The sequence below is a fragment of the Rhinoderma darwinii genome, assembly GCF_050947455.1.
Source record: "Rhinoderma darwinii isolate aRhiDar2 chromosome 3 unlocalized genomic scaffold, aRhiDar2.hap1 SUPER_3_unloc_13, whole genome shotgun sequence".
NCBI classification, from domain to species: domain Eukaryota; kingdom Metazoa; phylum Chordata; class Amphibia; order Anura; family Rhinodermatidae; genus Rhinoderma; species Rhinoderma darwinii.
The window spans coordinates 1,048,912-1,072,244 of NW_027461738.1; the positions used below are offsets into that span (position 1 = coordinate 1,048,912).

The window sequence follows — 23,333 nt, forward strand, 5'->3', positions numbered from 1 at the left end:
TAAATATGTAATTTAGCCTTTATTAGACATCTGGGAGGTAACAGCAGCAATTCTTCTGAGGTGGAGCTGACTCTCAGCATCTGATGCTGTCCTATCAGCATGAAGTTGCTTCACACACATTGTGAAACTCAAGCTACAGGGAAGGAGGATCAATTCAAACAGCCATATCTCGGGCTGTGGGCCACCTAAAAAAGCAGATTTGGTGGCATTTGAAAGACTGGATTCTACTCTTTCATATGACACCAAAATCACAGTTCTAGCTGTGACAGAACCGAAGATATCACCTGTTGAAAACACAGTCGGGAATGGACGCAGTGTACTATATGATCACACTGTGTTGCTGGACAGGGAAGGGGGAGAAGTTGTATGCTGATTGGACAGCGTCATACAGAAAACATTAGCTGCCCAGAGTAAAAAGGAGTCATCTCCTATTTGGCTATTAGAGCTACATTAGTATATATAAATAAATGCTCATAACTTTGCAAATAAACGTTTTTTTAAAAAAAACAACAAATCACACTGTAGTTATCAGCATCATAGCGCCTATTAGGCTAGTTAGGAAATTGGGAATTGATAAACTGGTGACAGAGTCCATTTAAGGGACTATATACAGGAGTATGTGACAGAAAATAGTATTATAATTGACAGCAAGCAGAGATTTACTAAGGACAGAAGTTGTCCAACCAACCTGATTTGTTTTTATCAAGAGGAAAATAAAAGTCTGGACAAATGGGATGCTGTAGTTATAGTGATTTATACTCTAAATATTGCTCGCTTTTCAGAGTTGTAAGCCAGGGGCACAGCTGGAACCACTATTATTAATGTAATTAATCAGTGATAAAGAGGATGGAATTAAAATAACTCTTTCTATAGGTGACAAACTTTAATATGTTTCTGGAAGTTCTCTTCTTAAAATAGAACGTTGTGAACAGGACTTGAATCTGTGCAGGGGGACCCCATTGGATTTCAAATCCAACGCCTTAACCACTCGGCCATCACAACTTATGTACCCTGACTGTTAAGACTACACCTAAGGGGCTAGCCAAAAATATGAGATCAGTCTTTTGCTCTGAACTGAGCTGTGTGGTAGGACACCGTGAGAAGAAAAGTGCTTTGGTGCTGTGGCTTAGTTGGTTAAAGCGCCTGTCTACATAGTTACATAGTTACATAGTTACATAGTTAGTACGGCTGAAAAAAGACACATGTCCATCAAGTTCAACCAAGGGAAGGGAAAAGGGAACGGAAAAATTTCTACACATAGGAGCAAATATTTTTTTGTTCTAGGAAATTATCTAACCCTTTTTTAAAGCCATCTACTGTCCCTGCTGTGACCAGCTCCTGCGGTAGGCTATTCCATAAATTCACAGTTCTCACTGTAAAGAAGCCTTGTCGCCTCTGCAGCTTGAACCTTTTTTTCTCCAGACGGAGGGAGTGCCCCCTTGTTTTTTGAGGGGGTTTTACAAGGAACAGGATTTCACCATATTTTTTGTATGTGCCATTAATATATTTATATAAGTTAATCATGTCCCCCCTTAGTCGTCTTTTTTCAAGGCTAAATAGGTTTAATTCTTTCAATCTTTCCTCATAACTTAAATTCTCCATGCCCCTTATTAGCTTCGTTGCTCTTCTTTGTATTTTTTCCAACTCCAGGGCATCCTTTCTATGAACTGGTGCCCAGAACTGAACTGCATATTCTAGATGAGGCCTCACTAATGCTTTGTAAAGTGGCATTATTACATCCCTGTCCCGCGAGTCCATGCCTCTTTTAATACACGACAATATCCTGCTGGCCTTTGAAGCAGCTGATTGACACTGCATGCTGTTATTGAGTTTATGATTTACAAGTACACCCAGATCCTTCTCAACAAGTGAATCCGCCAGTGTAGCGCCCCCTAGGACATATGATGCATGCAGGTTGTTGGTACCAAGATGCATAACTTTACATTTATCTACATTAAACTTCATTTGCCAAGTGGACGCCCAAACACTTAGCTTGTTTAAATCTGCCTGTAATTCATGAACATCTTCCATAGTCTGAACTATATTACATAGCTTGGTGTCATCTGCAAAAATAGAAATAGTGCTATTAATCCCTTCCTCTATATCATTAATAAATAAGTTGAATAATAGTGGTCCCAGCACTGAACCCTGGGGTACACCACTTATAACCGGTGACCATTCAGAGTAGGAATCATTGACCACAACTCTCTGGATACGGTCCTTGAGCCAATTCTCAATCCAATTACAAACTATATTTTCTAAACCTATAGTCCTTAATTTACCCATTAGGCGTCTATGGGGGACAGTGTCAAATGCCTTTGCAAAGTCCAAAAACACTAAATCCACAGCGGCCCCTCTGTCTAGACTTCTGCTCACCTCTTCATAAAAACAGATTAGGTTAGTTTGACAACTTCTGTCCTTAGTAAAACCGTGCTGGCTGTCACTTATAATGCTATTTATTGTCACATAATCCTGTATATAGTCCCTCAATAGCCCCTCAAACATTTTCCCCACGATGGATGTTAAGCTTACTGGTCTATAATTACCCGGGGAAGACCTAGAGCCCTTTTTGAAAATAGGCACCACATTTGCCCTGCGCCAGTCCCTTGGCACTATACCAGTCACTAGAGATTCTCTGAATATTATGAAAAGGGGGACAGAAATAACTGAACTAAGCTCTTTAAGAATTCTAGGGTGTAACCCATCTGGTCCCGGAGCCTTGTGCACATTTATTTTATTTAATTTAGCTTGGACCATCTCTACATTCATCCAATTCAGTATATCAACTGATATATTAACAGAACTGGCACCGGCTACATCAGCTGCTCTTTCTTCTGTTGTATATACAGAGCTAAAGAACCCATTTAGTAACTCTGCCTTCTCTTGATCCCCTGTGATCAACTCCCCATTACCATTATCTAGGGGTCCTACATGTTCAGACCTTGGCTTTTTTGCATTTATATGCTTGAAGAATTTTTTAGGATTTGTTTTACTATCCTTGGCCACCTGCCTTTCATTTTGTATTTTTGCTAATTTTATTACATTTTTACAGATTTTATTAAGCTCTTTATATTTTACAAAGGCTACAGCTGTACCCTCAGATTTGTATTTTTTAAATGCCCTTTTTTTGTCATGTATTGCCCCTTTCACAGAAGGTGTAAGCCATGTGGGGTTTAATTTGAGTCGTTTATACTTATTACCTGTAGGAATAAATTTTGCACTATAATAACTCAAAGTAGATTTGAAAATCTCCCATTTATCATTTGTTCCATTATTTGACATTAGTTCTTCCCAGTCTATATCCTGAATTGCCGCCCTCATCCTAGTAAACAGGAGATCCTGAGTTCAAATCTCAGCAGTGCCTTGCTATTTGTTGCTTTAGTTTATTCACTTGTTTATTATTTAAGCTTACATAACTAAAGTATATGATGAATCAAATTCTTTATAGGCAATTAAAAATCTATCGGGTTTTTCATTGGTGACAGAGACCCCATGAATGTCATTGAGTTTTCTATAAGTAGTAAGTTCAATACAAAGTAATTATAGACCAGTAAGCTTAACATCCATTGTGGGAAAAACTTTTGAAGAGCTCTTAAAGGGACTCTGTTACCAGTTTATCAGGTCCCTAAATCCTAACTAGTCTAATTGGTGCTTTGCTGCTGATAACTACAGGGTGATTTGTAGTAAAAAAAATGTTTATTATTTGCAAAATTATGAGCATTTTCTAAATATGTAATTTAGCCTTTATTAGACATCTGGGAGGTAACAGCAGCAATTCTTCTGAGGTGGAGCTGACTCTCAGCATCTGATGCTGTCCTATCAGCATGAAGTTGCTTCACACACATTGTGAAACTCAAGCTACAGGGAAGGAGGATCAATTCAAACAGCCATATCTCGGGCTGTGGGCCACCTAAAAAAGCAGATTTGGTGGCATTTGAAAGACTGGATTCTACTCTTTCATATGACACCAAAATCACAGTTCTAGCTGTGACAGAACCGAAGATATCACCTGTTGAAAACACAGTCGGGAATGGACGCAGTGTACTATATGATCACACTGTGTTGCTGGACAGGGAAGGGGGAGAAGTTGTATGCTGATTGAACAGCGTCATACAGAAAACATTAGCTGCCCAGAGTAAAAAGGAGTCATCTCCTATTTGGCTATTAGAGCTACATTAGTATATATAAATAAATGCTCATAACTTTGCAAATAAACGTTTTTTTTTAAAAAAAACAACAAATCACACTGTAGTTATCAGCATCATAGCGCCTATTAGGCTAGTTAGGAAATTGGGAATTGATAAACTGGTGACAGAGTCCATTTAAGGGACTATATACAGGAGTATGTGACAGAAAATAGTATTATAATTGACAGCAAGCAGAGATTTACTAAGGACAGAAGTTGTCCAACCAACCTGATTTGTTTTTATCAAGAGGAAAATAAAAGTCTGGACAAATGGGATGCTGTAGTTATAGTGATTTATACTCTAAATATTGCTCGCTTTTCAGAGTTGTAAGCCAGGGGCACAGCTGGAACCACTATTATTAATGTAATTAATCAGTGATAAAGAGGATGGAATTAAAATAACTCTTTCTATAGGTGACAAACTTTAATATGTTTCTGGAAGTTCTCTTCTTAAAATAGAACGTTGTGAACAGGACTTGAATCTGTGCAGGGGGACCCCATTGGATTTCAAATCCAACGCCTTAACCACTCGGCCATCACAACTTATGTACCCTGACTGTTAAGACTACACCTAAGGGGCTAGCCAAAAATATGAGATCAGTCTTTTGCTCTGAACTGAGCTGTGTGGTAGGACACCGTGAGAAGAAAAGTGCTTTGGTGCTGTGGCTTAGTTGGTTAAAGTGCCTGTCTACATAGTTACATAGTTACATAGTTACATAGTTAGTACGGCTGAAAAAAGACACATGTCCATCAAGTTCAACCAAGGGAAGGGAAAAGGGAACGGAAAAATTTCTACACATAGGAGCAAATATTTTTTTGTTCTAGGAAATTATCTAACCCTTTTTTAAAGCCATCTACTGTCCCTGCTGTGACCAGCTCCTGCGGTAGGCTATTCCATAAATTCACAGTTCTCACTGTAAAGAAGCCTTGTCGCCTCTGCAGCTTGAACCTTTTTTTCTCCAGACGGAGGGAGTGCCCCCTTGTTTTTTGAGGGGGTTTTACAAGGAACAGGATTTCACCATATTTTTTGTATGTGCCATTAATATATTTATATAAGTTAATCATGTCCCCCCTTAGTCGTCTTTTTTCAAGGCTAAATAGGTTTAATTCTTTCAATCTTTCCTCATAACTTAAATTCTCCATGCCCCTTATTAGCTTCGTTGCTCTTCTTTGTATTTTTTCCAACTCCAGGGCATCCTTTCTATGAACTGGTGCCCAGAACTGAACTGCATATTCTAGATGAGGCCTCACTAATGCTTTGTAAAGTGGCATTATTACATCCCTGTCCCGCGAGTCCATGCCTCTTTTAATACACGACAATATCCTGCTGGCCTTTGAAGCAGCTGATTGACACTGCATGCTGTTATTGAGTTTATGATTTACAAGTACACCCAGATCCTTCTCAACAAGTGAATCCGCCAGTGTAGCGCCCCCTAGGACATATGATGCATGCAGGTTGTTGGTACCAAGATGCATAACTTTACATTTATCTACATTAAACTTCATTTGCCAAGTGGACGCCCAAACACTTAGTTTGTTTAAATCTGCCTGTAATTCATGAACATCTTCCATAGTCTGAACTATATTACATAGCTTGGTGTCATCTGCAAAAATAGAAATAGTGCTATTAATCCCTTCCTCTATATCATTAATAAATAAGTTGAATAATAGTGGTCCCAGCACTGAACCCTGGGGTACACCACTTATAACCGGTGACCATTCAGAGTAGGAATCATTGACCACAACTCTCTGGATACGGTCCTTGAGCCAATTCTCAATCCAATTACAAACTATATTTTCTAAACCTATAGTCCTTAATTTACCCATTAGGCGTCTATGGGGGACAGTGTCAAATGCCTTTGCAAAGTCCAAAAACACTAAATCCACAGCGGCCCCTCTGTCTAGACTTCTGCTCACCTCTTCATAAAAACAGATTAGGTTAGTTTGACAACTTCTGTCCTTAGTAAAACCGTGCTGGCTGTCACTTATAATGCTATTTATTGTCACATAATCCTGTATATAGTCCCTCAATAGCCCCTCAAACATTTTCCCCACGATGGATGTTAAGCTTACTGGTCTATAATTACCCGGGGAAGACCTAGAGCCCTTTTTGAAAATAGGCACCACATTTGCCCTGCGCCAGTCCCTTGGCACTATACCAGTCACTAGAGATTCTCTGAATATTATGAAAAGGGGGACAGAAATAACTGAACTAAGCTCTTTAAGAATTCTAGGGTGTAACCCATCTGGTCCCGGAGCCTTGTGCACATTTATTTTATTTAATTTAGCTTGGACCATCTCTACATTCATCCAATTCAGTATATCAACTGATATATTAACAGAACTGGCACCGGCTACATCAGCTGCTCTTTCTTCTGTTGTATATACAGAGCTAAAGAACCCATTTAGTAACTCTGCCTTCTCTTGATCCCCTGTGATCAACTCCCCATTACCATTATCTAGGGGTCCTACATGTTCAGACCTTGGCTTTTTTGCATTTATATGCTTGAAGAATTTTTTAGGATTTGTTTTACTATCCTTGGCCACCTGCCTTTCATTTTGTATTTTTGCTAATTTTATTACATTTTTACAGATTTTATTAAGCTCTTTATATTTTACAAAGGCTACAGCTGTACCCTCAGATTTGTATTTTTTAAATGCCCTTTTTTTGTCATGTATTGCCCCTTTCACAGAAGGTGTAAGCCATGTGGGGTTTAATTTGAGTCGTTTATACTTATTACCTGTAGGAATAAATTTTGCACTATAATAACTCAAAGTAGATTTGAAAATCTCCCATTTATCATTTGTTCCATTATTTGACATTAGTTCTTCCCAGTCTATATCCTGAATTGCCGCCCTCATCCTAGTAAACAGGAGATCCTGAGTTCAAATCTCAGCAGTGCCTTGCTATTTGTTGCTTTAGTTTATTCACTTGTTTATTATTTAAGCTTACATAACTAAAGTATATGATGAATCAAATTCTTTATAGGCAATTAAAAATCTATCGGGTTTTTCATTGGTGACAGAGACCCCATGAATGTCATTGAGTTTTCTATAAGTAGTAAGTTCAATACAAAGTAATTATAGACCAGTAAGCTTAACATCCATTGTGGGAAAAACTTTTGAAGAGCTCTTAAAGGGACTCTGTTACCAGTTTATCAGGTCCCTAAATCCTAACTAGTCTAATTGGTGCTTTGCTGCTGATAACTACAGGGTGATTTGTAGTAAAAAAAATGTTTATTATTTGCAAAATTATGAGCATTTTCTAAATATGTAATTTAGCCTTTATTAGACATCTGGGAGGTAACAGCAGCAATTCTTCTGAGGTGGAGCTGACTCTCAGCATCTGATGCTGTCCTATCAGCATGAAGTTGCTTCACACACATTGTGAAACTCAAGCTACAGGGAAGGAGGATCAATTCAAACAGCCATATCTCGGGCTGTGGGCCACCTAAAAAAGCAGATTTGGTGGCATTTGAAAGACTGGATTCTACTCTTTCATATGACACCAAAATCACAGTTCTAGCTGTGACAGAACCGAAGATATCACCTGTTGAAAACACAGTCGGGAATGGACGCAGTGTACTATATGATCACACTGTGTTGCTGGACAGGGAAGGGGGAGAAGTTGTATGCTGATTGGACAGCGTCATACAGAAAACATTAGCTGCCCAGAGTAAAAAGGAGTCATCTCCTATTTGGCTATTAGAGCTACATTAGTATATATAAATAAATGCTCATAACTTTGCAAATAAACGTTTTTTTTTAAAAAAAACAACAAATCACACTGTAGTTATCAGCATCATAGCGCCTATTAGGCTAGTTAGGAAATTGGGAATTGATAAACTGGTGACAGAGTCCATTTAAGGGACTATATACAGGAGTATGTGACAGAAAATAGTATTATAATTGACAGCAAGCAGAGATTTACTAAGGACAGAAGTTGTCCAACCAACCTGATTTGTTTTTATCAAGAGGAAAATAAAAGTCTGGACAAATGGGATGCTGTAGTTATAGTGATTTATACTCTAAATATTGCTCGCTTTTCAGAGTTGTAAGCCAGGGGCACAGCTGGAACCACTATTATTAATGTAATTAATCAGTGATAAAGAGGATGGAATTAAAATAACTCTTTCTATAGGTGACAAACTTTAATATGTTTCTGGAAGTTCTCTTCTTAAAATAGAACGTTGTGAACAGGACTTGAATCTGTGCAGGGGGACCCCATTGGATTTCAAATCCAACGCCTTAACCACTCGGCCATCACAACTTATGTACCCTGACTGTTAAGACTACACCTAAGGGGCTAGCCAAAAATATGAGATCAGTCTTTTGCTCTGAACTGAGCTGTGTGGTAGGACACCGTGAGAAGAAAAGTGCTTTGGTGCTGTGGCTTAGTTGGTTAAAGCGCCTGTCTAGTAAACAGGAGATCCTGAGTTCAAATCTCAGCAGTGCCTTGCTATTTGTTGCTTTAGTTTATTCACTTGTTTATTATTTAAGCTTACATAACTAAAGTATATGATGAATCAAATTCTTTATAGGCAATTAAAAATCTATCGGGTTTTTCATTGGTGACAGAGACCCCATGAATGTCATTGAGTTTTCTATAAGTAGTAAGTTCAATACAAAGTAATTATAGACCAGTAAGCTTAACATCCATTGTGGGAAAAACTTTTGAAGAGCTCTTAAAGGGACTCTGTTACCAGTTTATCAGGTCCCTAAATCCTAACTAGTCTAATTGGTGCTTTGCTGCTGATAACTACAGGGTGATTTGTAGTAAAAAAAATGTTTATTATTTGCAAAATTATGAGCATTTTCTAAATATGTAATTTAGCCTTTATTAGACATCTGGGAGGTAACAGCAGCAATTCTTCTGAGGTGGAGCTGACTCTCAGCATCTGATGCTGTCCTATCAGCATGAAGTTGCTTCACACACATTGTGAAACTCAAGCTACAGGGAAGGAGGATCAATTCAAACAGCCATATCTCGGGCTGTGGGCCACCTAAAAAAGCAGATTTGGTGGCATTTGAAAGACTGGATTCTACTCTTTCATATGACACCAAAATCACAGTTCTAGCTGTGACAGAACCGAAGATATCACCTGTTGAAAACACAGTCGGGAATGGACGCAGTGTACTATATGATCACACTGTGTTGCTGGACAGGGAAGGGGGAGAAGTTGTATGCTGATTGGACAGCGTCATACAGAAAACATTAGCTGCCCAGAGTAAAAAGGAGTCATCTCCTATTTGGCTATTAGAGCTACATTAGTATATATAAATAAATGCTCATAACTTTGCAAATAAACGTTTTTTAAAAAAAAACAACAAATCACACTGTAGTTATCAGCATCATAGCGCCTATTAGGCTAGTTAGGAAATTGGGAATTTATAAACTGGTGACAGAGTCCATTTAAGGGACTATATACAGGAGTATGTGACAGAAAATAGTATTATAATTGACAGCAAGCAGAGATTTACTAAGGACAGAAGTTGTCCAACCAACCTGATTTGTTTTTATCAAGAGGAAAATAAAAGTCTGGACAAATGGGATGCTGTAGTTATAGTGATTTATACTCTAAATATTGCTCGCTTTTCAGAGTTGTAAGCCAGGGGCACAGCTGGAACCACTATTATTAATGTAATTAATCAGTGATAAAGAGGATGGAATTAAAATAACTCTTTCTATAGGTGACAAACTTTAATATGTTTCTGGAAGTTCTCTTCTTAAAATAGAACGTTGTGAACAGGACTTGAATCTGTGCAGGGGGACCCCATTGGATTTCAAATCCAACGCCTTAACCACTCGGCCATCACAACTTATGTACCCTAACTGTTAAGACTACACCTAAGGGGCTAGCCAAAAATATGAGATCAGTCTTTTGCTCTGAACTGAGCTGTGTGGTAGGACACCGTGAGAAGAAAAGTGCTTTGGTGCTGTGGCTTAGTTGGTTAAAGCGCCTGTCTAGTAAACAGGAGATCCTGAGTTCAAATCTCAGCAGTGCCTTGCTATTTGTTGCTTTAGTTTATTCACTTGTTTATTATTTAAGCTTACATAACTAAAGTATATGATGAATCAAATTCTTTATAGGCAATTAAAAATCTATCGGGTTTTTCATTGGTGACAGAGACCCCATGAATGTCATTGAGTTTTCTATAAGTAGTAAGTTCAATACAAAGTAATTATAGACCAGTAAGCTTAACATCCATTGTGGGAAAAACTTTTGAAGAGCTCTTAAAGGGACTCTGTTACCAGTTTATCAGGTCCCTAAATCCTAACTAGTCTAATTGGTGCTTTGCTGCTGATAACTACAGGGTGATTTGTAGTAAAAAAAATGTTTATTATTTGCAAAATTATGAGCATTTTCTAAATATGTAATTTAGCCTTTATTAGACATCTGGGAGGTAACAGCAGCAATTCTTCTGAGGTGGAGCTGACTCTCAGCATCTGATGCTGTCCTATCAGCATGAAGTTGCTTCACACACATTGTGAAACTCAAGCTACAGGGAAGGAGGATCAATTCAAACAGCCATATCTCGGGCTGTGGGCCACCTAAAAAAGCAGATTTGGTGGCATTTGAAAGACTGGATTCTACTCTTTCATATGACACCAAAATCACAGTTCTAGCTGTGACAGAACCGAAGATATCACCTGTTGAAAACACAGTCGGGAATGGACGCAGTGTACTATATGATCACACTGTGTTGCTGGACAGGGAAGGGGGAGAAGTTGTATGCTGATTGGACAGCGTCATACAGAAAACATTAGCTGCCCAGAGTAAAAAGGAGTCATCTCCTATTTGGCTATTAGAGCTACATTAGTATATATAAATAAATGCTCATAACTTTGCAAATAAACGTTTTTTAAAAAAAAACAACAAATCACACTGTAGTTATCAGCATCATAGCGCCTATTAGGCTAGTTAGGAAATTGGGAATTTATAAACTGGTGACAGAGTCCATTTAAGGGACTATATACAGGAGTATGTGACAGAAAATAGTATTATAATTGACAGCAAGCAGAGATTTACTAAGGACAGAAGTTGTCCAACCAACCTGATTTGTTTTTATCAAGAGGAAAATAAAAGTCTGGACAAATGGGATGCTGTAGTTATAGTGATTTATACTCTAAATATTGCTCGCTTTTCAGAGTTGTAAGCCAGGGGCACAGCTGGAACCACTATTATTAATGTAATTAATCAGTGATAAAGAGGATGGAATTAAAATAACTCTTTCTATAGGTGACAAACTTTAATATGTTTCTGGAAGTTCTCTTCTTAAAATAGAACGTTGTGAACAGGACTTGAATCTGTGCAGGGGGACCCCATTGGATTTCAAATCCAACGCCTTAACCACTCGGCCATCACAACTTATGTACCCTAACTGTTAAGACTACACCTAAGGGGCTAGCCAAAAATATGAGATCAGTCTTTTGCTCTGAACTGAGCTGTGTGGTAGGACACCGTGAGAAGAAAAGTGCTTTGGTGCTGTGGCTTAGTTGGTTAAAGCGCCTGTCTAGTAAACAGGAGATCCTGAGTTCAAATCTCAGCAGTGCCTTGCTATTTGTTGCTTTAGTTTATTCACTTGTTTATTATTTAAGCTTACATAACTAAAGTATATGATGAATCAAATTCTTTATAGGCAATTAAAAATCTATCGGGTTTTTCATTGGTGACAGAGACCCCATGAATGTCATTGAGTTTTCTATAAGTAGTAAGTTCAATACAAAGTAATTATAGACCAGTAAGCTTAACATCCATTGTGGGAAAAACTTTTGAAGAGCTCTTAAAGGGACTCTGTTACCAGTTTATCAGGTCCCTAAATCCTAACTAGTCTAATTGGTGCTTTGCTGCTGATAACTACAGGGTGATTTGTAGTAAAAAAATAGTTTATTATTTGCAAAATTATGAGCATTTTCTAAATATGTAATTTAGCCTTTATTAGACATCTGGGAGGTAACAGCAGCAATTCTTCTGAGGTGGAGCTGACTCTCAGCATCTGATGCTGTCCTATCAGCATGAAGTTGCTTCACACACATTGTGAAACTCAAGCTACAGGGAAGGAGGATCAATTCAAACAGCCATATCTCGGGCTGTGGGCCACCTAAAAAAGCAGATTTGGTGGCATTTGAAAGACTGGATTCTACTCTTTCATATGACACCAAAATCACAGTTCTAGCTGTGACAGAACCGAAGATATCACCTGTTGAAAACACAGTCGGGAATGGACGCAGTGTACTATATGATCACACTGTGTTGCTGGACAGGGAAGGGGGAGAAGTTGTATGCTGATTGGACAGCGTCATACAGAAAACATTAGCTGCCCAGAGTAAAAAGGAGTCATCTCCTATTTGGCTATTAGAGCTACATTAGTATATATAAATAAATGCTCATAACTTTGCAAATAAACGTTTTTTTTTAAAAAAAACAACAAATCACACTGTAGTTATCAGCATCATAGCGCCTATTAGGCTAGTTAGGAAATTGGGAATTGATAAACTGGTGACAGAGTCCATTTAAGGGACTATATACAGGAGTATGTGACAGAAAATAGTATTATAATTGACAGCAAGCAGAGATTTACTAAGGACAGAAGTTGTCCAACCAACCTGATTTGTTTTTATCAAGAGGAAAATAAAAGTCTGGACAAATGGGATGCTGTAGTTATAGTGATTTATACTCTAAATATTGCTCGCTTTTCAGAGTTGTAAGCCAGGGGCACAGCTGGAACCACTATTATTAATGTAATTAATCAGTGATAAAGAGGATGGAATTAAAATAACTCTTTCTATAGGTGACAAACTTTAATATGTTTCTGGAAGTTCTCTTCTTAAAATAGAACGTTGTGAACAGGACTTGAATCTGTGCAGGGGGACCCCATTGGATTTCAAATCCAACGCCTTAACCACTCGGCCATCACAACTTATGTACCCTGACTGTTAAGACTACACCTAAGGGGCTAGCCAAAAATATGAGATCAGTCTTTTGCTCTGAACTGAGCTGTGTGGTAGGACACCGTGAGAAGAAAAGTGCTTTGGTGCTGTGGCTTAGTTGGTTAAAGCGCCTGTCTAGTAAACAGGAGATCCTGAGTTCAAATCTCAGCAGTGCCTTGCTATTTGTTGCTTTAGTTTATTCACTTGTTTATTATTTAAGCTTACATAACTAAAGTATATGATGAATCAAATTCTTTATAGGCAATTAAAAATCTATCGGGTTTTTCATTGGTGACAGAGACCCCATGAATGTCATTGAGTTTTCTATAAGTAGTAAGTTCAATACAAAGTAATTATAGACCAGTAAGCTTAACATCCATTGTGGGAAAAACTTTTGAAGAGCTCTTAAAGGGACTCTGTTACCAGTTTATCAGGTCCCTAAATCCTAACTAGTCTAATTGGTGCTTTGCTGCTGATAACTACAGGGTGATTTGTAGTAAAAAAAATGTTTATTATTTGCAAAATTATGAGCATTTTCTAAATATGTAATTTAGCCTTTATTAGACATCTGGGAGGTAACAGCAGCAATTCTTCTGAGGTGGAGCTGACTCTCAGCATCTGATGCTGTCCTATCAGCATGAAGTTGCTTCACACACATTGTGAAACTCAAGCTACAGGGAAGGAGGATCAATTCAAACAGCCATATCTCGGGCTGTGGGCCACCTAAAAAAGCAGATTTGGTGGCATTTGAAAGACTGGATTCTACTCTTTCATATGACACCAAAATCACAGTTCTAGCTGTGACAGAACCGAAGATATCACCTGTTGAAAACACAGTCGGGAATGGACGCAGTGTACTATATGATCACACTGTGTTGCTGGACAGGGAAGGGGGAGAAGTTGTATGCTGATTGGACAGCGTCATACAGAAAACATTAGCTGCCCAGAGTAAAAAGGAGTCATCTCCTATTTGGCTATTAGAGCTACATTAGTATATATAAATAAATGCTCATAACTTTGCAAATAAACGTTTTTTAAAAAAAAACAACAAATCACACTGTAGTTATCAGCATCATAGCGCCTATTAGGCTAGTTAGGAAATTGGGAATTTATAAACTGGTGACAGAGTCCATTTAAGGGACTATATACAGGAGTATGTGACAGAAAATAGTATTATAATTGACAGCAAGCAGAGATTTACTAAGGACAGAAGTTGTCCAACCAACCTGATTTGTTTTTATCAAGAGGAAAATAAAAGTCTGGACAAATGGGATGCTGTAGTTATAGTGATTTATACTCTAAATATTGCTCGCTTTTCAGAGTTGTAAGCCAGGGGCACAGCTGGAACCACTATTATTAATGTAATTAATCAGTGATAAAGAGGATGGAATTAAAATAACTCTTTCTATAGGTGACAAACTTTAATATGTTTCTGGAAGTTCTCTTCTTAAAATAGAACGTTGTGAACAGGACTTGAATCTGTGCAGGGGGACCCCATTGGATTTCAAATCCAACGCCTTAACCACTCGGCCATCACAACTTATGTACCCTAACTGTTAAGACTACACCTAAGGGGCTAGCCAAAAATATGAGATCAGTCTTTTGCTCTGAACTGAGCTGTGTGGTAGGACACCGTGAGAAGAAAAGTGCTTTGGTGCTGTGGCTTAGTTGGTTAAAGCGCCTGTCTAGTAAACAGGAGATCCTGAGTTCAAATCTCAGCAGTGCCTTGCTATTTGTTGCTTTAGTTTATTCACTTGTTTATTATTTAAGCTTACATAACTAAAGTATATGATGAATCAAATTCTTTATAGGCAATTAAAAATCTATCGGGTTTTTCATTGGTGACAGAGACCCCATGAATGTCATTGAGTTTTCTATAAGTAGTAAGTTCAATACAAAGTAATTATAGACCAGTAAGCTTAACATCCATTGTGGGAAAAACTTTTGAAGAGCTCTTAAAGGGACTCTGTTACCAGTTTATCAGGTCCCTAAATCCTAACTAGTCTAATTGGTGCTTTGCTGCTGATAACTACAGGGTGATTTGTAGTAAAAAAAATGTTTATTATTTGCAAAATTATGAGCATTTTCTAAATATGTAATTTAGCCTTTATTAGACATCTGGGAGGTAACAGCAGCAATTCTTCTGAGGTGGAGCTGACTCTCAGCATCTGATGCTGTCCTATCAGCATGAAGTTGCTTCACACACATTGTGAAACTCAAGCTACAGGGAAGGAGGATCAATTCAAACAGCCATATCTCGGGCTGTGGGCCACCTAAAAAAGCAGATTTGGTGGCATTTGAAAGACTGGATTCTACTCTTTCATATGACACCAAAATCACAGTTCTAGCTGTGACAGAACCGAAGATATCACCTGTTGAAAACACAGTCGGGAATGGACGCAGTGTACTATATGATCACACTGTGTTGCTGGACAGGGAAGGGGGAGAAGTTGTATGCTGATTGGACAGCGTCATACAGAAAACATTAGCTGCCCAGAGTAAAAAGGAGTCATCTCCTATTTGGCTATTAGAGCTACATTAGTATATATAAATAAATGCTCATAACTTTGCAAATAAACGTTTTTTTAAAAAAAACAACAAATCACACTGTAGTTATCAGCATCATAGCGCCTATTAGGCTAGTTAGGAAATTGGGAATTGATAAACTGGTGACAGAGTCCATTTAAGGGACTATATACAGGAGTATGTGACAGAAAATAGTATTATAATTGACAGCAAGCAGAGATTTACTAAGGACAGAAGTTGTCCAACCAACCTGATTTGTTTTTATCAAGAGGAAAATAAAAGTCTGGACAAATGGGATGCTGTAGTTATAGTGATTTATACTCTAAATATTGCTCGCTTTTCAGAGTTGTAAGCCAGGGGCACAGCTGGAACCACTATTATTAATGTAATTAATCAGTGATAAAGAGGATGGAATTAAAATAACTCTTTCTATAGGTGACAAACTTTAATATGTTTCTGGAAGTTCTCTTCTTAAAATAGAACGTTGTGAACAGGACTTGAATCTGTGCAGGGGGACCCCATTGGATTTCAAATCCAACGCCTTAACCACTCGGCCATCACAACTTATGTACCCTGACTGTTAAGACTACACCTAAGGGGCTAGCCAAAAATATGAGATCAGTCTTTTGCTCTGAACTGAGCTGTGTGGTAGGACACCGTGAGAAGAAAAGTGCTTTGGTGCTGTGGCTTAGTTGGTTAAAGCGCCTGTCTAGTAAACAGGAGATCCTGAGTTCAAATCTCAGCAGTGCCTTGCTATTTGTTGCTTTAGTTTATTCACTTGTTTATTATTTAAGCTTACATAACTAAAGTATATGATGAATCAAATTCTTTATAGGCAATTAAAAATCTATCGGGTTTTTCATTGGTGACAGAGACCCCATGAATGTCATTGAGTTTTCTATAAGTAGTAAGTTCAATACAAAGTAATTATAGACCAGTAAGCTTAACATCCATTGTGGGAAAAACTTTTGAAGAGCTCTTAAAGGGACTCTGTTACCAGTTTATCAGGTCCCTAAATCCTAACTAGTCTAATTGGTGCTTTGCTGCTGATAACTACAGGGTGATTTGTAGTAAAAAAAATGTTTATTATTTGCAAAATTATGAGCATTTTCTAAATATGTAATTTAGCCTTTATTAGACATCTGGGAGGTAACAGCAGCAATTCTTCTGAGGTGGAGCTGACTCTCAGCATCTGATGCTGTCCTATCAGCATGAAGTTGCTTCACACACATTGTGAAACTCAAGCTACAGGGAAGGAGGATCAATTCAAACAGCCATATCTCGGGCTGTGGGCCACCTAAATAAGCAGATTTGGTGGCATTTGAAAGACTGGATTCTACTCTTTCATATGACACCAAAATCACAGTTCTAGCTGTGACAGAACCGAAGATATCACCTGTTGAAAACACAGTCGGGAATGGACGCAGTGTACTATATGATCACACTGTGTTGCTGGACAGGGAAGGGGGAGAAGTTGTATGCTGATTGGACAGCGTCATACAGAAAACATTAGCTGCCCAGAGTAAAAAGGAGTCATCTCCTATTTGGCTATTAGAGCTACATTAGTATATATAAATAAATGCTCATAACTTTGCAAATAAACGTTTTTAAAAAAAAACAACAAATCACACTGTAGTTATCAGCATCATAGCGCCTATTAGGCTAGTTAGGAAATTGGGAATTGATAAACTGGTGACAGAGTCCATTTAAGGGACTATATACAGGAGTATGTGACAGAAAATAGTATTATAATTGACAGCAAGCAGAGATTTACTAAGGACAGAAGTTGTCCAACCAACCTGATTTGTTTTTATCAAGAGGAAAATAAAAGTCTGGACAAATGGGATGCTGTAGTTATAGTGATTTATACTCTAAATATTGCTCGCTTTTCAGAGTTGTAAGCCAGGGGCACAGCTGGAACCACTATTATTAATGTAATTAATCAGTGATAAAGAGGATGGAATTAAAACTCTTTCTATAGGTGACAAACTTTAATATGTTTCTGGAAGTTCTCTTCTTAAAATAGAACGTTGTGAACAGGACTTGAACCTGTGCAGGGAGACCCCATTGGATTTCAAATCCAACGCCTTAACCACTCGGCCATCACAACTTATGTACCCTGACTGTTAAGACTTCTGGCAACTACACCTAAGGGGCTAGCCTAAAATATGAGATCAGTCTTTTGCTCTGAACTCAGCATCTGATGCTGTCCTATCAGCATGAAGTTGCTTCACACACATTGTGAAACTCAAGCTACAGGGAAGGAGGATCAATTCAAACAGCCATTGGTGCCAACAGATTTGGTGGCATTTGAAAGACTGGATTCTACTCTTTCATATGACACCAAAATCACAGTTCTAGCTGTGACAGAACCGAAGATATCACCTGTTGAAAACACAGTCGGGAATGGACGCAGTGTACTATATGATCACACTGTGTTGCTGGACAGGGAAGGGGGAGAAGTTGTATGCTGATTGGACAGCGTCATACAGAAAACATTAGCTGCCCAGAGTAAAAAGGAGTCATCTCCTATTTGGCTATTAGAGCTACATTAGTATATATAAATAAATGCTCATAACTTTGCAAATAAACGTTTTTTTAAAAAAAACAACAAATCACACTGTAGTTATCAGCATCATAGCGCCTATTAGGCTAGTTAGGAAATTGGGAATTGATAAACTGGTGACAGAGTCCATTTAAGGGACTATATACAGGAGTATGTGACAGAAAATAGTATTATAATTGACAGCAAGCAGAGATTTACTAAGGACAGAAGTTGTCCAACCAACCTGATTTGTTTTTATCAAGAGGAAAATAAAAGTCTGGACAAATGGGATGCTGTAGTTATAGTGATTTATACTCTAAATATTGCTCGCTTTTCAGAGTTGTAAGCCAGGGGCACAGCTGGAACCACTATTATTAATGTAATTAATCAGTGATAAAGAGGATGGAATTAAAATAACTCTTTCTATAGGTGACAAACTTTAATATGTTTCTGGAAGTTCTCTTCTTAAAATAGAACGTTGTGAACAGGACTTGAACCTGTGCAGGGAGACCCCATTGGATTTCAAATCCAACGCCGTAACCACTCGGCCATCACAACTTATGTACCCTGACTGTTAAGACTTCTGGCAACTACACCTAAGGGGCTAGCCTAAAATATGAGATCAGTCTTTTGCTCTGAACTCAGCATCTGATGCTGTCCTATCAGCATGAAGTTGCTTCACACACATTGTGAAACTCAAGCTACAGGGAAGGAGGATCAATTCAAACAGCCATATCTCGGGCTGTGGGCCACCTAAAAAAGCAGATTTGGTGGCATTTGAAAGACTGGATTCTACTCTTTCATATGACACCAAAATCACAGTTCTAGCTGTGACAGAACCGAAGATATCACCTGTTGAAAACACAGTCGGGAATGGACGCAGTGTACTATATGATCACACTGTGTTGCTGGACAGGGAAGGGGGAGAAGTTGTATGCTGATTGGACAGCGTCATACAGAAAACATTAGCTGCCCAGAGTAAAAAGGAGTCATCTCCTATTTGGCTATTAGAGCTACATTAGTATATATAAATAAATGCTCATAACTTTGCAAATAAACGTTTTTTTAAAAAAAACAACAAATCACACTGTAGTTATCAGCATCATAGCGCCTATTAGGCTAGTTAGGAAATTGGGAATTGATAAACTGGTGACAGAGTCCATTTAAGGGACTATATACAGGAGTATGTGACAGAAAATAGTATTATAATTGACAGCAAGCAGAGATTTACTAAGGACAGAAGTTGTCCAACCAACCTGATTTGTTTTTATCAAGAGGAAAATAAAAGTCTGGACAAATGGGATGCTGTAGTTATAGTGATTTATACTCTAAATATTGCTCGCTTTTCAGAGTTGTAAGCCAGGGGCACAGCTGGAACCACTATTATTAATGTAATTAATCAGTGATAAAGAGGATGGAATTAAAATAACTCTTTCTATAGGTGACAAACTTTAATATGTTTCTGGAAGTTCTCTTCTTAAAATAGAACGTTGTGAACAGGACTTGAACCTGTGCAGGGAGACCCCATTGGATTTCAAATCCAACGCCGTAACCACTCGGCCATCACAACTTATGTACCCTGACTGTTAAGACTTCTGGCAACTACACCTAAGGGGCTAGCCTAAAATATGAGATCAGTCTTTTGCTCTGAACTCAGCATCTGATGCTGTCCTATCAGCATGAAGTTGCTTCACACACATTGTGAAACTCAAGCTACAGGGAAGGAGGATCAATTCAAACAGCCATATCTCGGGCTGTGGGCCACCTAAAAAAGCAGATTTGGTGGCATTTGAAAGACTGGATTCTACTCTTTCATATGACACCAAAATCACAGTTCTAGCTGTGACAGAACCGAAGATATCACCTGTTGAAAACACAGTCGGGAATGGACGCAGTGTACTATATGATCACACTGTGTTGCTGGACAGGGAAGGGGGAGAAGTTGTATGCTGATTGGACAGCGTCATACAGAAAACATTAGCTGCCCAGAGTAAAAAGGAGTCATCTCCTATTTGGCTATTAGAGCTACATTAGTATATATAAATAAATGCTCATAACTTTGCAAATAAACGTTTTTTTAAAAAAAACAACAAATCACACTGTAGTTATCAGCATCATAGCGCCTATTAGGCTAGTTAGGAAATTGGGAATTGATAAACTGGTGACAGAGTCCATTTAAGGGACTATATACAGGAGTATGTGACAGAAAATAGTATTATAATTGACAGCAAGCAGAGATTTACTAAGGACAGAAGTTGTCCAACCAACCTGATTTGTTTTTATCAAGAGGAAAATAAAAGTCTGGACAAATGGGATGCTGTAGTTATAGTGATTTATACTCTAAATATTGCTCGCTTTTCAGAGTTGTAAGCCAGGGGCACAGCTGGAACCACTATTATTAATGTAATTAATCAGTGATAAAGAGGATGGAATTAAAATAACTCTTTCTATAGGTGACAAACTTTAATATGTTTCTGGAAGTTCTCTTCTTAAAATAGAACGTTGTGAACAGGACTTGAACCTGTGCAGGGAGACCCCATTGGATTTCAAATCCAACGCCGTAACCACTCGGCCATCACAACTTATGTACCCTGACTGTTAAGACTTCTGGCAACTACACCTAAGGGGCTAGCCTAAAATATGAGATCAGTCTTTTGCTCTGAACTCAGCATCTGATGCTGTCCTATCAGCATGAAGTTGCTTCACACACATTGTGAAACTCAAGCTACAGGGAAGGAGGATCAATTCAAACAGCCATATCTCGGGCTGTGGGCCACCTAAAAAAGCAGATTTGGTGGCATTTGAAAGACTGGATTCTACTCTTTCATATGACACCAAAATCACAGTTCTAGCTGTAACAGAACCGAAGATATCACCTGTTGAAAACACAGTCGGGAATGGACGCAGTGTACTATATGATCACACTGTGTTGCTGGACAGGGAAGGGGGAGAAGTTGTATGCTGATTGGACAGCGTCATACAGAAAACATTAGCTGCCCAGAGTAAAAAGGAGTCATCTCCTATTTGGCTATTAGAGCTACATTAGTATATATAAATAAATGCTCATAACTTTGCAAATAAACGTTTTTTTAAAAAAAACAACAAATCACACTGTAGTTATCAGCATCATAGCGCCTATTAGGCTAGTTAGGAAATTGGGAATTGATAAACTGGTGACAGAGTCCATTTAAGGGACTATATACAGGAGTATGTGACAGAAAATAGTATTATAATTGACAGCAAGCAGAGATTTACTAAGGACAGAAGTTGTCCAACCAACCTGATTTGTTTTTATCAAGAGGAAAATAAAAGTCTGGACAAATGGGATGCTGTAGTTATAGTGATTTATACTCTAAATATTGCTCGCTTTTCAGAGTTGTAAGCCAGGGGCACAGCTGGAACCACTATTATTAATGTAATTAATCAGTGATAAAGAGGATGGAATTAAAATAACTCTTTCTATAGGTGACAAACTTTAATATGTTTCTGGAAGTTCTCTTCTTAAAATAGAACGTTGTGAACAGGACTTGAACCTGTGCAGGGAGACCCCATTGGATTTCAAATCCAACGCCTTAACCACTCGGCCATCACAACTTATGTACCCTGACTGTTAAGACTTCTGGCAACTACACCTAAGGGGCTAGCCTAAAATATGAGATCAGTCTTTTGCTCTGAACTCAGCATCTGATGCTGTCCTATCAGCATGAAGTTGCTTCACACACATTGTGAAACTCAAGCTACAGGGAAGGAGGATCAATTCAAACAGCCATATCTCGGGCTGTGGGCCACCTAAATAAGCAGATTTGGTGGCATTTGAAAGACTGGATTCTACTCTTTCATATGACACCAAAATCACAGTTCTAGCTGTGACAGAACCGAAGATATCACCTGTTGAAAACACAGTCGGGAATGGACGCAGTGTACTATATGATCACACTGTGTTGCTGGACAGGGAAGGGGGAGAAGTTGTATGCTGATTGGACAGCGTCATACAGAAAACATTAGCTGCCCAGAGTAAAAAGGAGTCATCTCCTATTTGGCTATTAGAGCTACATTAGTATATATAAATAAATGCTCATAACTTTGCAAATAAACGTTTTTTTAAAAAAAACAACAAATCACACTGTAGTTATCAGCATCATAGCGCCTATTAGGCTAGTTAGGAAATTGGGAATTGATAAACTGGTGACAGAGTCCATTTAAGGGACTATATACAGGAGTATGTGACAGAAAATAGTATTATAATTGACAGCAAGCAGAGATTTACTAAGGACAGAAGTTGTCCAACCAACCTGATTTGTTTTTATCAAGAGGAAAATAAAAGTCTGGACAAATGGGATGCTGTAGTTATAGTGATTTATACTCTAAATATTGCTCGCTTTTCAGAGTTGTAAGCCAGGGGCACAGCTGGAACCACTATTATTAATGTAATTAATGAGTGATAAAGAGGATGGAATTAAAATAACTCTTTCTATAGGTGACAAACTTTAATATGTTTCTGGAAGTTCTCTTCTTAAAATAGAACGTTGTGAACAGGACTTGAACCTGTGCAGGGAGACCCCATTGGATTTCAAATCCAACGCCTTAACCACTCGGCCATCACAACTTATGTACCCTGACTGTTAAGACTTCTGGCAACTACACCTAAGGGGCTAGCCTAAAATATGAGATCAGTCTTTTGCTCTGAACTCAGCATCTGATGCTGTCCTATCAGCATGAAGTTGCTTCACACACATTGTGAAACTCAAGCTACAGGGAAGGAGGATCAATTCAAACAGCCATATCTCGGGCTGTGGGCCACCTAAAAAAGCAGATTTGGTGGCATTTGAAAGACTGGATTCTACTCTTTCATATGACACCAAAATCACAGTTCTAGCTGTGACAGAACCGAAGATATCACCTGTTGAAAACACAGTCGGGAATGGACGCAGTGTACTATATGATCACACTGTGTTGCTGGACAGGGAAGGGGGAGAAGTTGTATGCTGATTGGACAGCGTCATACAGAAAACATTAGCTGCCCAGAGTAAAAAGGAGTCATCTCCTATTTGGCTATTAGAGCTACATTAGTATATATAAATAAATGCTCATAACTTTGCAAATAAACGTTTTTTAAAAAAAAACAACAAATCACACTGTAGTTA

The 23,333-nt window shown here is 38.3% G+C and overlaps 9 non-coding genes across 9 annotated transcripts; 6 read left to right on the plus strand and 3 right to left on the minus strand.

Moving 5' to 3' along the window:
• Window positions 1-8,569: 8,569 nt before the first annotated feature.
• Window positions 8,570-8,643, plus strand: TRNAT-AGU (transfer RNA threonine (anticodon AGU)). The gene has a single exon. It is a non-coding gene; the product is annotated as a tRNA-Thr (tRNA).
• Window positions 8,644-10,119: 1,476 nt separating this feature from the next.
• Window positions 10,120-10,193, plus strand: TRNAT-AGU (transfer RNA threonine (anticodon AGU)). The gene has a single exon. It is a non-coding gene; the product is annotated as a tRNA-Thr (tRNA).
• Window positions 10,194-11,669: 1,476 nt separating this feature from the next.
• TRNAT-AGU (transfer RNA threonine (anticodon AGU)) lies at window positions 11,670-11,743 on the plus strand. The gene has a single exon. It is a non-coding gene; the product is annotated as a tRNA-Thr (tRNA).
• Window positions 11,744-13,221: 1,478 nt separating this feature from the next.
• TRNAT-AGU (transfer RNA threonine (anticodon AGU)) lies at window positions 13,222-13,295 on the plus strand. Its single transcript has one exon. It is a non-coding gene; the product is annotated as a tRNA-Thr (tRNA).
• Window positions 13,296-14,771: 1,476 nt separating this feature from the next.
• On the plus strand, window positions 14,772-14,845 carry TRNAT-AGU (transfer RNA threonine (anticodon AGU)). Its single transcript has one exon. It is a non-coding gene; the product is annotated as a tRNA-Thr (tRNA).
• A 1,476-nt stretch (window positions 14,846-16,321) lies between these two features.
• On the plus strand, window positions 16,322-16,395 carry TRNAT-AGU (transfer RNA threonine (anticodon AGU)). Its single transcript has one exon. It is a non-coding gene; the product is annotated as a tRNA-Thr (tRNA).
• A 1,277-nt stretch (window positions 16,396-17,672) lies between these two features.
• Window positions 17,673-17,754, minus strand: TRNAS-UGA (transfer RNA serine (anticodon UGA)). The gene has a single exon. It is a non-coding gene; the product is annotated as a tRNA-Ser (tRNA).
• Window positions 17,755-21,701: 3,947 nt separating this feature from the next.
• Window positions 21,702-21,783, minus strand: TRNAS-UGA (transfer RNA serine (anticodon UGA)). Its single transcript has one exon. It is a non-coding gene; the product is annotated as a tRNA-Ser (tRNA).
• Window positions 21,784-22,713: 930 nt separating this feature from the next.
• On the minus strand, window positions 22,714-22,795 carry TRNAS-UGA (transfer RNA serine (anticodon UGA)). Its single transcript has one exon. It is a non-coding gene; the product is annotated as a tRNA-Ser (tRNA).
• Window positions 22,796-23,333: the final 538 nt, after the last annotated feature.